Genomic DNA, 14398 nt, shown 5'->3' on the forward strand with positions numbered 1-14398 from the left:
TCTCTCTCCTTGAAAACAACGGTAGATAATTGTTTCATGCCTTTTTTCCTGGGTTACCCATGCAGATGCTATACTATGGCACGCATGGAGCCCGCTCAGCTCACTGCTGCTGTTGCGAGTATTGTAAACACCTCACACGTTATCCTGGAATATGTGCAGAGCCAGATTAAGAGATGCCAGCATGAGGAGGATATTGATGAAGACATGGACACAGACACAGATGTTTCTGAAAGAATGGGCTGTGGCAATTGGGACATCATGGTGGCACTGGAGCTGGCTGATACAGTGGAATGCAAATTCTAGGCCCGGCAAACAAGCACAGACTGGTGGGACCGCATAGTGTTGCGGGTATGGGATGATTCACAGTGGCTGCGAAACTTTTGCATGTGTAAGGCCACTTACCTTGAACTCTGTGAGTTGCTTTACCCCACCCTGAAGTGCAGGAATACCAAGATGAGACCTGCCATGACAGTTGAGAAGCAAGTGGCAATAGCCCTGTGGAACTTGCAATGCCTGACTGCCACCAGTCAGTCGGGAATCAATTTGGAGTAGGCAAATCTACTGTGGGGGCTGCTGTGATCCAAGCAGCCAATGCAATCACTGACATTCTGTTACCAAGAGTAGTGACTCTTGGAAATGTGCAGGTCATAGTGGATGGCTTTGTTGCATTGTGTTCCCTAACTGTGGTGGGGCGATAGACAGAACGCATATCCCTATCTTGGCAACAGACCACCTTGCCAAACAGTATGTAAACCGCAAGGGGTACTTCTCAATGGTGCTGCAAGCACTGGTGGATCACAAGGGACGTTTCACCAACATCAACGTGGGATGGCCGGGAAAGGTGCATGATGCTTGCATCTTTAGGAACTCCAGGCTGTTCGAGCAGTTGCAAGAAGGGACTTACTTATCAGATCAAAAAATTACCACTGGCGATGTTGAAATGCCATTTGTTATCCTTGGGGATCCAGCTTACCCCTTGCTCCTATGGCTCATGAAGTCTTACACGGCAGCCTGGACAGCTGTGCAGCTGGTGCTGTTTGCTGACTAGGTTAAACCTCAGTGCAACCAACATTCCTATTGTTATTGCTGCTTGCTGTGTGCTCCATAATATCTGTGAGAGTAAGGGGGAGACATTTATGGCGGGGTGGAAGGTTGAGGCAAATCGCCTGGCATCCAATTATGAGCCGCCAGACAACATTGCAATTAGAAGAGCACAGCTAGGCATGCTGCGCATCACAGAGGCTTTGAAAACCAGCTTTATGACTGGCCAGGCTACAGTGTGACAGTTGTATGTTTTCTGCTTGATGCAAATCCACCCCCTTTGTTGATTTTAATTCCCTGTAAGCCAACCACCCTCCCCCTTCAGAATAAAGTAACTATTATTTTGAAACCATGCATTCATTCTTTATTAATTAAAAAGAAGTGAGTAACTGACAAGGTAGTAACTGACAAGGGGTGGGGCGGGAGAAGAGGGAAGGACAAGGCCACATTGCTTATTGTAGCCACACGACAAATCAAAACTGTTTGAATGACAGCCTTCTGTTGCTTGAGCCATCCTCTGGAGTGGAGTGACTGGGTGCCCAGAGCCTCCCCTCACACGTTCTTGGGCATCTGGGTGAGGAGAATATGGAACTTGGTGAGGAGGGCAGGAGGTTATACAGTGAATGCAGCGGGAGTCTGTGCTCTTGTTGGCTTTTCTGCAGCTCCAACAGACACTTCATCATGTCCATTTGCTCCTCCAATTAGCCTCAGCATCACTTCCTGCCTCTGCTCTTCATGCTCCTTAATGTATTCAGCTGTGCCCTATCAGTGCGGGAGGACTGCATGAGCTCAGAAAACATGTCATTGCAAGTGTGTTTTTTTCACCTTCTAATCTGCGATAACCTCAGGGACGGAGATGATAGGGGGAGCATAGAAACATTTGCACCTAGGGGGAGATAAAAAGGGAGAGTAACGTATAAGATGATACATTTCTGAGAACAAAAAGGAGACTCTTTCACCGTGAATCAAGCAATCAAGAGCAGACAGCACATGTGCTTTAGGTACAAGGTCGCATTTTGCCTTTTATATTGAGCGCCTGCCAGTATGGTAACACATCACAAACGGCTGGGCAACAGAATTCAGTTTCCAGGCAGCCCTGGTAAACCTTTTGGTACGCGGGGTTGGCTTCTTATGCCTTCATAACATGTGAGAATGGTTTCAAACTGCAGCGCCATCCTTTCCCTTAGCAAGAACTGCCAGTTGAGTTTCACATTTAAAAGGAGGGGCTGCCATTTTCAGGTGGATGTGCAACACACACCTCCCATCATCCCACCGCATGGCTATTCTCTGGGATGATCCCTCCACCCCTCCCCGCGCCACATGGCTATTCTCTGGGATGATCTCTTCACCCCTTCCCCTGCCACGTGGCTATTCTCCAGGGTGATCCCTTTTAGCCAAGCTCAAACAGTCCAGCATGAACTGGGTCCTTTTACTGATCCCTTACAAAAATTCCCCTATTTCAATGAGGTGACCATGAATGATATCACTCTCTTGAGGATGACACAGAAAGATATAGACCGAATGTTGCTTGAATGTGACCAAAACCCAGGACCATTCACTGCCATGTTTTGTGCTGCAATGATTCCAGACTACTTGCTACTGGCTTGGTGTGGTAAAGTGTCCTACCATGGAGGACAAAATAAGGCAGCCCTCCCCAGAAACCTTCTGCAAAGGCTTTCGAGTACCTCCAGGAGAGATTCATGAAGATGTGCCTGGAGGATTCCCATTCCATCCCTAGACATGTGAACAGACCTTTCCAGTAGTTGTACTGGTTGTGAACACATCCCAATTCTTCAGGGCAAATCAAACATTAAACACTATTGCTTTTAAACCCTATACTGTAGTTACAAATGTGCACTCACCAGAATGCCTTCTCTGGCTTCAGGGTTGGGGATCCTGCCTTGGGAGGGTATTGGCTCCAGGGTGATGAAAAGACTTTGGCTGCCGGGGAGAATGGATTCACAGGCTTCACCGCTTGCCTGCTGCTCCTCCTCCTCTTCCTCTTCCTCATCCACAGAATCCTCTGCTCTGTTATGTGAGATTCCCCCCTTGCAGGTGCCCATGGACAGTGGCAGGGTAGATGGTAGGGTCCCCCTCCCAGAATGCCATGCAGCTGATCACAGAAGTGGCATGTATGGGGCTCTGACCCAGAGCGACTGTTTGCCTCCCTTGTCTTTTGGTAGGCTTGCCTGAGCTCCTTAATTTTCACAAGGCACTGCTGTGTGTCCTTGTTGTAGCCTCTCTCCTTCATGACTTGTGTGATTCTGGCAAATATATTAGCATTTCTTCTTTTGATCGGAGTTCTGCCTGCACAGATTCTTCTCCCCATACAGCAATCAGATCCAATGTCTCCCTTTTGGTCCATGCTGGAGCTCATTTGTGATTCTGGGGGGAGTGCATGGTCACCTGTGCTGCTGAGCTCACCATGCTGACCAAACAGGAAATGAAATTCAAAATTTCCCATGGCTTTTCCTGTGTACCTGGCTAGTGAATTGGAATTGAAAGTGCCGTCCAGAGCTGTCACATTGGAGCATTCTGGGATAGCTCCTGGAGGCCAATACTGTCAAACTGTGTCTGCAATAGCTCAAATTCCATGAAGCAAGGTCAATTTTAGTGCTACTCCCCTCATCGGGGAGAAATACAGATGTTGATTTTAGGAGCCCTTTAGGTTGACAGAACAGGGTTGGTTCTGTAGACACATTCATTTTAAAGTCGACCTAACATGGCTAAATCCGACCTAACCCCATAGTGTAGACCAGGGCTTAGATTGAAAAGATTCCCATACAGTTCCCCAAAAAAGGAAGAAACCTCAGAATTAGAACAAGTCTTTGTCAAAGCTAAATAAAGTCTTTTCAGTCTGGCACGAGCCTCTGTCTAAGCCCAGCTTTCCCAGCCGGGCTAAACCATCCCAAACTGAACCCAGCCTCTTCCAAGCCTCAATTCCCAGGCTAAACTGAGTCTTTTGTAAATGGAGCAGGTCTCAACTGAAGTCAGGCTCCAAGGTGAACGTCATTGCCAGGTCAATTAAGTCCTCCAAAGCCAAAAAGAGATTTTCTCTAAAGCATGCTTCCCAGGCCAACATAAGCCTTGTCTACACTGGAAAGAGTTAGCCAGTGTAGCTGTACTGGTGTAGCTATACTGGCAAACCCTCCTAGGGGAGAAGCATCTGAAGTGCACAAAAACACTCTATTGCGAGTATATCTTATACCAGTTCCTGAACCATACTGGGAAGAGTACTTTTTACCTATATAACTGAGTCTACACTAGGTCTGTTGCTGGTACAAAAATCACTCCCCTTTGTGACAGATAGCAATTTCCTTCAATATCATGGACAAACCTGACTGAATTTGGTTTAAGTATTTTATAAGAGTTAATTGTATTAAAAAGACAAATGTTTATGTGTTATTATGGGATTGTGTGCAATGCCTCTAGGCTGGAAACGTGGCTAATGGGGCCATGTTATGGGGGCTGTGTTATGAGCTTCAAAGGGCTAGTTGAAACAATGTGAAATTTAAGTTCAGTGGATTTGGGGGAAAATCCCTAGAGGGAGGTATATGTAAATGTAACTCCTCTGGTTATACAAGAACTCAGCCTTTTGTATCTTCACCCTGAGAAGGGGAACTTTATCTGTTGACCACTTGTTCCATGGGGACAGATCAAAGACCCAAAGGGTATAAAGTACTAACTCACAAAGGTGTTTGTTCTGAGCCAACATGGTTATGAACTTGTAACCACTGGAAAACTCCTCAGTGGGGTTATGAAGGACTATTCACCTGCCAGGGCCCTTGATGGAGTTGGGTGATTCTGCCGTGAGGTCTTGTTAGTATGTAAGTAGGTTCTTTTATTGTTTTAATAGGAGTCCTTGTAACTGCTTTTATCTTAAGAATAGATGAGCTTGGCGTAGAAAGGCTGTGTGGTAACTTAACTGTGGCATTAATGCTGTTTTTCCCAGCCTCTGGGGAAGGAAGACATGGCTGGCCAGATGAGGCAGTCTGCCTTTTGGGGGATTCACAGTGTAGGCCAGCAACTGTGCATACTGGAAATGCCCCAGTCAGGAGGGAAAGAGACCGTGTTTCTGCCCAAGAGTGGTGATAGCTGGGAAGGTGAAGGCCTGAATGTGTGCCTGAGGGGGAGCAGATGCAGTTGTGTCACCCCAAACCAGCATAACTTTATAGTGGCAAAGACATCTAGTGCAGACCATGCCTAAGTCTTACAAAGCTAGAGTGGCCCTCTGTCTAAGCCAAGCTCCCAGGCCAGACTGACTCACAGCTAGGATAAGTTTTATAGCTTCTTAGCCCCACTTCTACTAAACTCTAGCCAATCAGCAGTCACACTCAGTGACAGACCACTTCATCATGCACCCCTGTTCACTCACTGGCTTTGTCTGTCACTTGCTGTCTGATTCTTTTTTCTCCCTACAGCTTTCCTGATAGTTTCTCTTTATTCCTGACCAGCTGTAGTTCTGAATGCATGTGTGAATGGTGTGATATAAACTTTTCCTAGACATTAGGAGCTAAAAGATTGTGGCATTTTCCACTAGAAGGGCAAGTGTCTATTTTTTTTTTCTTTCAAGGTCTTAGATTTCACTTATGATCTCACTGCCCTGATGATATGGCCATTCTTAATACGTATTTCTTAAAACTGGCTTTTCCCTTATCTCCAGTGTTTTTCTAAATTGTGCATGCCCTATGACTGTACATTAAAAAATAGGTATAATTTCTTCAGTCACTCATTTCTACTCTTGCTTCGGCAGAATAGGAGATGAAATCCTATCAATCTCCCTTAGATTTTCAGTTTCACCATTTGGGATGAGATTGAAAAGTCCATTTTTATTTGCTTAGGAGGAGATGCTGTTTCTTTATTCGGAATTTTTGAGGAATCAGGATTAAGATTGATGATAAGGAAAGATTCCTAGTTAAATCCTGTAAAATTACATTCTGCTTTATAAACATGAACATATCCCTCTCCCGTGAAGGAAATGAAAGAAAGACGCAAGGAAACAATACCACCCCAATAAAAGAAAATAGCAAAATTAGTATGGAAAGAAGAACAACTGAAGCAAACAGCTATTGTAAAACAAGTCCATGGCACAATAATATACAACTGTAAAGTTACTAAAAAAGTTCAGTTACCGATTGTAAAAATCAATGTCGTTTTGCTATCTCAATAGGAAATTATGTATCTAGAATGGGTAAGAGAGCGCTCTAGGTGTACTAAATCTCTGATATACGTTATATGGTTGTGTAGTCTAGGTTCCATGTCTTTCACCACAATATTATCTATAGTGGACTCACAAGTCAGGTCACCCACTATTGTAGATGTGGCATGTGGATAAGTTTTCAAATTATATTTGTTTAGATTTTTGCTCCAGTGAAGACAGCTTCCTGATCCAAGTAAAACAAAGCCATGCCTCCCTGATATGAATCTTTGTATTGGCAGGGGAAAATGCAAGGGTTCTGGCCTTAATACTCTAAAACCACATGAGAGTTTGCATAATAGGTTCAAATAAATAGGAAAACAAAACCCAGAAATGTGGGTGACTTTTAAGCACTGCATGGGGAAGTGCAAAGCTCTAAGGGGGAAAAAAATGTAGATCTCACAAACTGGAGCATGTTTCCATTCAAGAGATAATCAAGCCCTGAAGGAAGTTATAAAATGCAAAACATAGAGCTAAAACAAATGTGAAATGAGTTGGTGGATTCAGTTCCTAGTGGGAAAGTTTCTACATCACAAAAACCACACATGAAATTTACCTCTTTGCTCATCATTTCAGCAGAAAGGCAAAGGATTGAATAGGCCGTGGTAACTGAACTGCTTTCTAACCTATTGTAGGAGGGGAAGCTTGCATTGCTACAGCTTGTGCTGTGCATATTCTAATAGAGAGAGAGGTTTTCGGTCTCCTGGGCTAGCAATCTAGCACTTCTTACTGACACTCACGTTTTTAAAATGTGGGATGGGCCACAGGGAGAGATGTGAAATAAACAGCTTTGCTACCTCCGGAGTTCCCAGTCAACTAGAAGCTTTTGATTGTTTATGGAAAACACATGAAAGCAGCAAAAATAGAGAAATTAGACATGTATGTTTCAACACAAACATCCAAGAAGCAATTTACCTCCCTGACAGAGATCAAATCAATTGCCAGTTCTGTTAAACACAATATCCAGTGTAGCAAATGGAGCAACTAGACAAGAAACCATTAGAACTTGAACACACTCTCTGATTCTGTGCTCTAGAGGAAACAAAGCTGCATTGCCAGGGAGACTGCTGGATGATCTCATAGATCTTTCCCACCTCTTGATTTAATGCAGCCCTCCTGTCCTACAACTAGGCATGGTGTTTAGTTGACTGAAGTCCATGTGATGGATGTGTTTTTATGGGGATGTCCAAAAACTACTGTTGCAAGTATGTTTGTGTTGGTTAATTATCTTTTATAGTTTTACTTTTTTGTCTTTTGTTCTGATATTTTCTAGAAAACATGCTATGATTTTGTACCACGGTGGATGCATTTGAGCGACCCACAACCTTAGGGGAAAACAGGTCACTGGCTCCCTTGTTATATTAACTCCTGGTTGCCACACCTCTTGCCTGGTATCTCTGCAGTATTTCATGTTGATCTGCGGTGATACATACTTAGCAAGCATCTGTTTGGTATTTGTTGTAGCTGTACTGGTTATGAGCAACAGCCACCCTGGTGGGCTCTCTTTAACCTTCAGGACTCGCACTTGCTTACATGCTTCCCTGTGGAACCTGGCCTGACATGTGTATCTGGTACCTCCCGTGCCAGGGACCCGGCATGTCACCTGGCTGCCAGCTAGCAAAGCCCTAATACAAACAGGTCCCTGTGCTTCCCTTAGTCTCCTGTAACCACTGCTTACACAGCATGGCTCTGTTTCCCTCTAGTGGCTGGATCACATATAGATTTATGATTGTTGCAACTTTTGAATTAGAGAGCTGTGTCCCTGTAGAAACTCATGCTTCAGCTTCAGATACCCCAGGTTTGATTCCTGCTGCCAATGACCTACTCAGGAGCATCCTTAATTGGTACCATAGCTTTATATTCTGTGGATTATTCCTCTTCTTATACTGCACTCTACTTAGGGTGACTAGACAGCAAGTGTGATAAATTGGGATGGGGTGGGGAAGGGGGGTAATAGGAGCCTATATAAGAAAAAGACTCCAAAATCTGGACTGTCCCTATAAAATCAAGACATCTGGTCGCCTTAACCCTACTAATAATGGAACTCAAAACACTTTGCAAACATTGAGTAAAGGCTCACAGTCCCCAGAATATAGCTTAATAATATCATGCCCATTTTAGAAAGGAAGAAGCTGAGGTTAAAACAGGTGAAGTGACTTCCCCCATTTCTTGTTCTTCAGAAAGCTTTTCAGATAATTGGAAACTTATAAACAGCACTGGGCAAATAACCTGCAGTGAATCTTTTTTTGAAGAGGGGAGGGGAGGTTCTGCTTCTGGATTTTCTACAAACAGTTTATAATTTTCTCTAATGTATTCAGCATTCTAAATTCAGAGTAATTTCCACAAATCATTCTTGGTCTGCAGCACACTCATTAGCAGTGCATTGTAAGTATTCTATATTGAGCGGATGACACAAGAACATGACACGTGTCTTTACCCTGAGCATAACTCTTTAAAGGCAGGCATCTGGTTAAATGCTTTTGTTTACTCACCCAAAATTCACTCTCCATCCAGTCCTTGTGTAACTATTCTTGCTATGGCCAGGGCTTCATACTGTTTGAGTGCATTGCCTGCCACCATGGGGCCTCATTCCTGACTGGCTCCCCTGTCTGCTACTGGAGTAGGGCTGCCAATCTTGGTGGACATATTCCTGGAGGTTTCAACACATGACATAATCTTTCATTCCTGGAGACTCCCAGACAATCCTGGAGAGCTGGCAATCCTAGCAAAATATGAGGATTGTCCAAAATAGGAGAGTAGCAAAATACAGACCCTGGACTTCAGAAAAGCAGACTTCTACTCCCTTAGGGAACTGATGGTCATGATTTCCTGGAAGGCTAATATGAGGGGGAAAGAAGTCCAGGAAAACTGGCTGTATTTTAAAGAAGCCTTATTCAGGGCACAAGAACCATCCCGATGTGCAGAAAAAAATAGCAAATATGGTAGGCGACCAGCTTGGCTTAACAGTGAGATATTCAGTGACCTTAAACACAAAAAGGAAGCTTACAAGAAGTGGAAACTTGGACAGATGACTAGAGACGAGCATAAAAATATTGCTCAAGCATGAAGGGGTGTAATCAAGAAGGCCAAAACACAACCGGAGTTGCAGCTAGCAAGGGATGTGAAGGGTAACAAGAAGGGTTTCTACAGATATGTTAGCAACAAGAAAAAGGTCAGGGAAAGTGTGGACCCTTAGTGAATTGGGGAGACAACCTAGTGACAGATGATGTGGAAAAAGCTGAAGTACTCAATGCTTTTTTTGCTTCACAGACCAGGTCAGCTCCCAGACTACTGCACTGGGCAACACAGTATGGGGAGGAGGTGAGCAGACCTCAGTGGTAAAAGAACAGGTTAAGGACTATTTAGAAAAGCTGGACATGCACAAATCCATGGCTCCAGATATAATGCATCCAAAGGTGCTGAGGGAGTTGGGTGATGTGATTGCAGAGCCATTGGCCATTATCTTTGAAAACTCGAGGTGATTGAGGGAGGTCCCGGACAATTGGAAAAAGGCAAATATAGTGCCCATATTTAAAAAGGGGAAGAAGGAGAACCCAGGGAACTACAGATCGGTCAGCCTCACCTCAGTCCCTGGAAAAATCATGGAGCAGGTCCTCAAGGAAACCATTTTGAAGCACTTGGAGGAGACGAAGGTGATCAGGAATGGTCAGCATGGATTCACCCAGGGCAAGTCATGCCTGACCAGCTTGATTGCCTTCTATGATGAGATAACTGGCTCTGTGGATATGGGGAAAACAGTGGACATGATATATCTTGACTTCAGCAAAGCTTTTGATACAGTATCCCACAGTATTCTTTCCAGCAAGTTAAAAAATTATGGATTGGATGAATGGACTATAAGGTGGACAGAAAACTGGCTAGATTGTCAGGCTCAATGGGTAGTGATCAATAACTCAGTGTCTAGTTGGCAGCCGGTATCAAGAAGCAGTCCCCAGGGGTCAGTTCTGGGGCCGATTTTGTTCAACATCTTTATTAATGATATGGATGATTGGATGGATTGCACCCTTAGCAAGTCCACAAATGACACTAAGATAGGAGGAGAGGTAGATACGCTGGAGGGTAGGGATAGGGTCCAGAGTGACCTGGACAAATTGGAAGACTGGGCCAAAAGAAATCTGATGAGGTTCAACAAGGACAACTGCAGAGTCCTGCACTTAGGATGGAAGAATCCCATCCACCGCTTCAGGCTGGAGACCAACTGGCCTAAGCAGCAGTCTGCAGAAAAGGACCTGGAGATTACAGTGGATGAGAAGCTGAATACGAGTCAGCAGTGTGCCCTTGTTGCCAAGAAAGCTAACAGCATATTGGGCTTCATTAGTAGGAGCATTGCCAGCAGATCGAGGGAAGTGATTATTCCCTTCCATTCGGCACTGGTGAGGCCACATCTGGAGTATTGTGTCCAGTTTGGGGCCCCCACTATAGAAAGGATATGGGCAAATTGGAGAGAGTCCCAGCAGAGAGCAACAAAAATTATCAGGGTGCTGGGGCACATGACTTACGAGAGAAGCAGAGGGTACTGGGCTTGTTAGTCTGCAGAAGAGAAGAGTGAGGGGGGGATTTGATAGCATCCTTCAACTTCCTGAAGGGGGGTTCCAAAGAGGATGGAGCTCGGCTATTCTCAGTGGTGGCAGATGACAGAACAAGAAGCAATGGTCTCAAGTTGCATTGGGGAAGTCTAGGCTGGGATATAGGAAATGCTATTTCACTAGGAGGGTGGAGAAGCACTGGAATAGGTTACCTAGGGAGGTGGTGGAATCTCCATCTTTAGAGGTTTTTAAATCCCGGCTTGACAAAACCGTGGATGGGATGATTTGGTTGGTGTGGGTCCTGCTTTGAGCAGGGGGTTGGACTAGATGACTTCCTGAGGTCTCTTCCAACCCTAAATTTCTATGATTCTATACCGGAGTTCAGATAAAAAATGATACACAGAATTCGTGGTTAAAAACCATCAGGCCACCTGGTAGCTGGAAAGGCTGAGTGCTGGATTCTCCAGACATCCAGAATTTAATGAAGGTGCTAGATGTCTTTGAGCCCCCACAAATTCCTCCTGATCCAGATGATCTAGGCAGATTTACCCATGCAGGGAGGGGATGAAATGCCACTGATACTCATAGCCTTCCCACCATAACCAGCTCCAAAAAGATCTCCCATCTTCCCATGCAAGAACTACACAAGATTGGAGATGGAAAAGTTGGGTGATGGTGGTGGTAAAGGAAGGGAGTAGAATCATAGTTGAGTCGCCAATTGGATTTTTCTTTCAACAAAATCTTCCGGGACTGAAGCTCACTGCCCTCTTTGTAAGATCAATATTGACAACTCTGCCAATTATTTTGTGACTTTCACCCTACCTGGTGATTTTCTTAAAGCCCCAGTTCCTGGAGCGCTGGGATTATGTAGAATCTAGGTTTTATTTAAAAAATAAAAGTAACTTTTTTCACCGTCTTGGTTGTGGAGAAAAGCTGGAAAACATGACACCCAAAGATTCAAAAACCAGTAGGAAAGAACCTAAATAAGGCTTCTGTTTCTCCAGGGTTTATTAATGTAATTTTTCAGGGTTCTTTTTAACAATTTTGAGTTCCATATAGTTGTTCAAAAATTGGGAGGCTTGGAACTCTTGCTTGGTATATACACATAGTACTGTTTGAAACAGTACTACCATTAAAATGCACTAAGGAAATCTCAGTGCACACCAGCAGGGTCTACACGAATCAATTATTGTGCAATGTTTGTGTGTTTAGGCAATATATACTCCCGTAGTCTGCTCTACTGCTCCATGTAGACAAGCCTTAGATACAAGCCAGGGAATAGGCACATCACCCACATAAGCAAACAGCGCTGGGAATGGGTGAAGTCAACACAAATTGAATAACCATTTTCAGTGTTTATTGAATCAATGCAAAATTTCATTTATTTAGTTTTGTATCAAAGGTGTTTTATCGGTGTTTTATCAGTGTTTAATGGTTAAAACCTAAAATCAGAAGCCCTATTTTTAAACCAATATCATGATTTTGGAGCATTTGAGGTTGGCAAACTCTAAGGATGCATACACACCATCTAACCTATAAAACAGAAAAGCTGCCCAGTCCAGGCATGGCTTTTGTGGCTGTGCATAGTGTCTCAACAACTCTGCCTCAGGTTCCCCCAGCCCACCAATAGTCATCTGGCTCTGTGCTGAGTGAGTTTCTTTTTAAGACTCCAACTGGGTCATTATTGTCTTTCCCCTTCCAAGGCAATAAAGAGTCTTATACACTAGGACCCCAATAATCTCAGGCCACTGCAGAGTCCTGACCACTTTGCTCCTCTGGGTTTTATTATCCCTTTTGCTGGGGGCTGGCAGGGGAGCCCAGCCCACCCCCACCTGGGTTCCAGCCCCAGGACCCTGCACTAAGCAGCTGGGACCAGCTCCCCACAATCCATTGCTGCCCCCCACCTCCCCTCTCGCATAGGCCCTTTGCAGACTCACATTCTCTGATTCTCCCTTGGTGGGGATCTGATTTCCTGCCAGGCTGTTGCCAAGGACAGCTCCTCTCTGTACCCCTGGGTTTCTGGCAGCCTCCTCTCTCCTCTGAGCTGCAGCCTCTTATCCTCGAGCTGTTGCTGGCCCAGAAATCAGCCGCAGCTGAGGAGATGGCTAACCTGCCCATTAACCCCTTAGTGTCCATGGTAGGATGGGTCTGTACACCTCCCTTTGCTCTCCTATCTGAAGCACACTCACTAACATGCTCTTCAAGGTCCTAGGACAGTTGTAGGTCCCTGCAGCACAACCCAAACCTAAACTGCTGCTAACTGCTGGATGCAAAGCACAGTTAGGGTTGCCAAACCTCACGGTTTTGCCGGATGTCTCCCGTAAATAGGCTCTATCTCCTGGAGGGTACTGAAGCCAAACTGGGAGATTTTAGGCGCTAAATGTCCAGCAGTGCAGTGGATCTAAAGCAGGCTCCCTGCCTGCCCTGGCTCTGCACTGCTCCCAGAAGTGACTGGCATGTCCATGTGGCCCCTGTGGGGGCAGAGGGTCTCTGCATGCTGCCCCTGCCCCAAGTGCCGACTCTGCAGCTCCCATTGGCCAGGAGCCAGCCGAGGTAAGTGCCACCCAGCCAGAGTCCACAGCCCTTACCCCCTCCTACACCCCAACCCCCTGCCCCAGCCCAGAGCCCACACTCCAAGTCTCTCCCACAGCCTGCACCCTGAACTGCACCCCAACCCCCTGCCCCAGCCTGGTGAAAGTGAGTGAGGGTGGGAGACAGCAAGCAATGGAGAGATGGAGGGATAGAGTGAGCAGTGGGTAGGGCCTCAGAGAAGGGTGCAGGAAGGGGCATGGCCTCCGTGAAGTGACGGGGCAGGGGCAGGGCAAAGGAATTGAGGTTTGTGCAGTAGGCAGTTGGCACCCTATACACAGTGGGAAATGGTATTCCCAGCATCACAGCTAAAGATTGTTTAGCAGGAGTAGGTTTCAGAGAGGTAACGGTGTTAGTCTGTATCAGCAAAAAGAACAAGGAGTACTTGTGGCACCTTGGAGACTAACAAATGTATTTGGGCATAAGTTCTCTGTGTATATATATCTTCCTACTCTATTTTCCACTGCATGCATCTGATGAAATGGGTTTTAGCCCAAGAAAGCTTATGGCCAAATAAAGTTGTTAATCTCTAAGGTACCACAAATACTCCTCATTCTTTTAGCAGGAGTAGTTAGCACATATTATAAGGGATCATTCAAGGTGGAGAGGCCCGTCAACACCTCTGCAGTTATAAGACAAAAAGAGGGGGTTAGTGGGTTACAGATTGTTGTAATAAGCCATTTGTTCCACCTTGCATTTTGCTGTGACACTGGCAGTATCTGTCCCAGACCTGAAGAAGAGCTCTGTGTGGCTCGAAAGCTTGTCTCTCTCACCAACAAAAGTCGGTCCAGTAAAAGATATCACCTCCTCCACCTTGTCTATCTGACATCAGTTAAGGAAAAGCACAGCCTCAGAGCCTGCTTCTCAGCAAGGTCAACGTTGTTAGTTCACACACCCAACCCACCAATTTACCATGGGCTATATTTTAAATCACCACTAGATGGTAGCATAGCCAGTAAATTTTGTTTTTCAATGTTATTTGCCAGTTTCAGTGTAAACACATACCCTGTTACTCTTTTTGGCA

Source organism: Gopherus evgoodei, chromosome 8, assembly GCF_007399415.2.
Source record: "Gopherus evgoodei ecotype Sinaloan lineage chromosome 8, rGopEvg1_v1.p, whole genome shotgun sequence".
NCBI lineage: Eukaryota > Metazoa > Chordata > Testudines > Testudinidae > Gopherus > Gopherus evgoodei.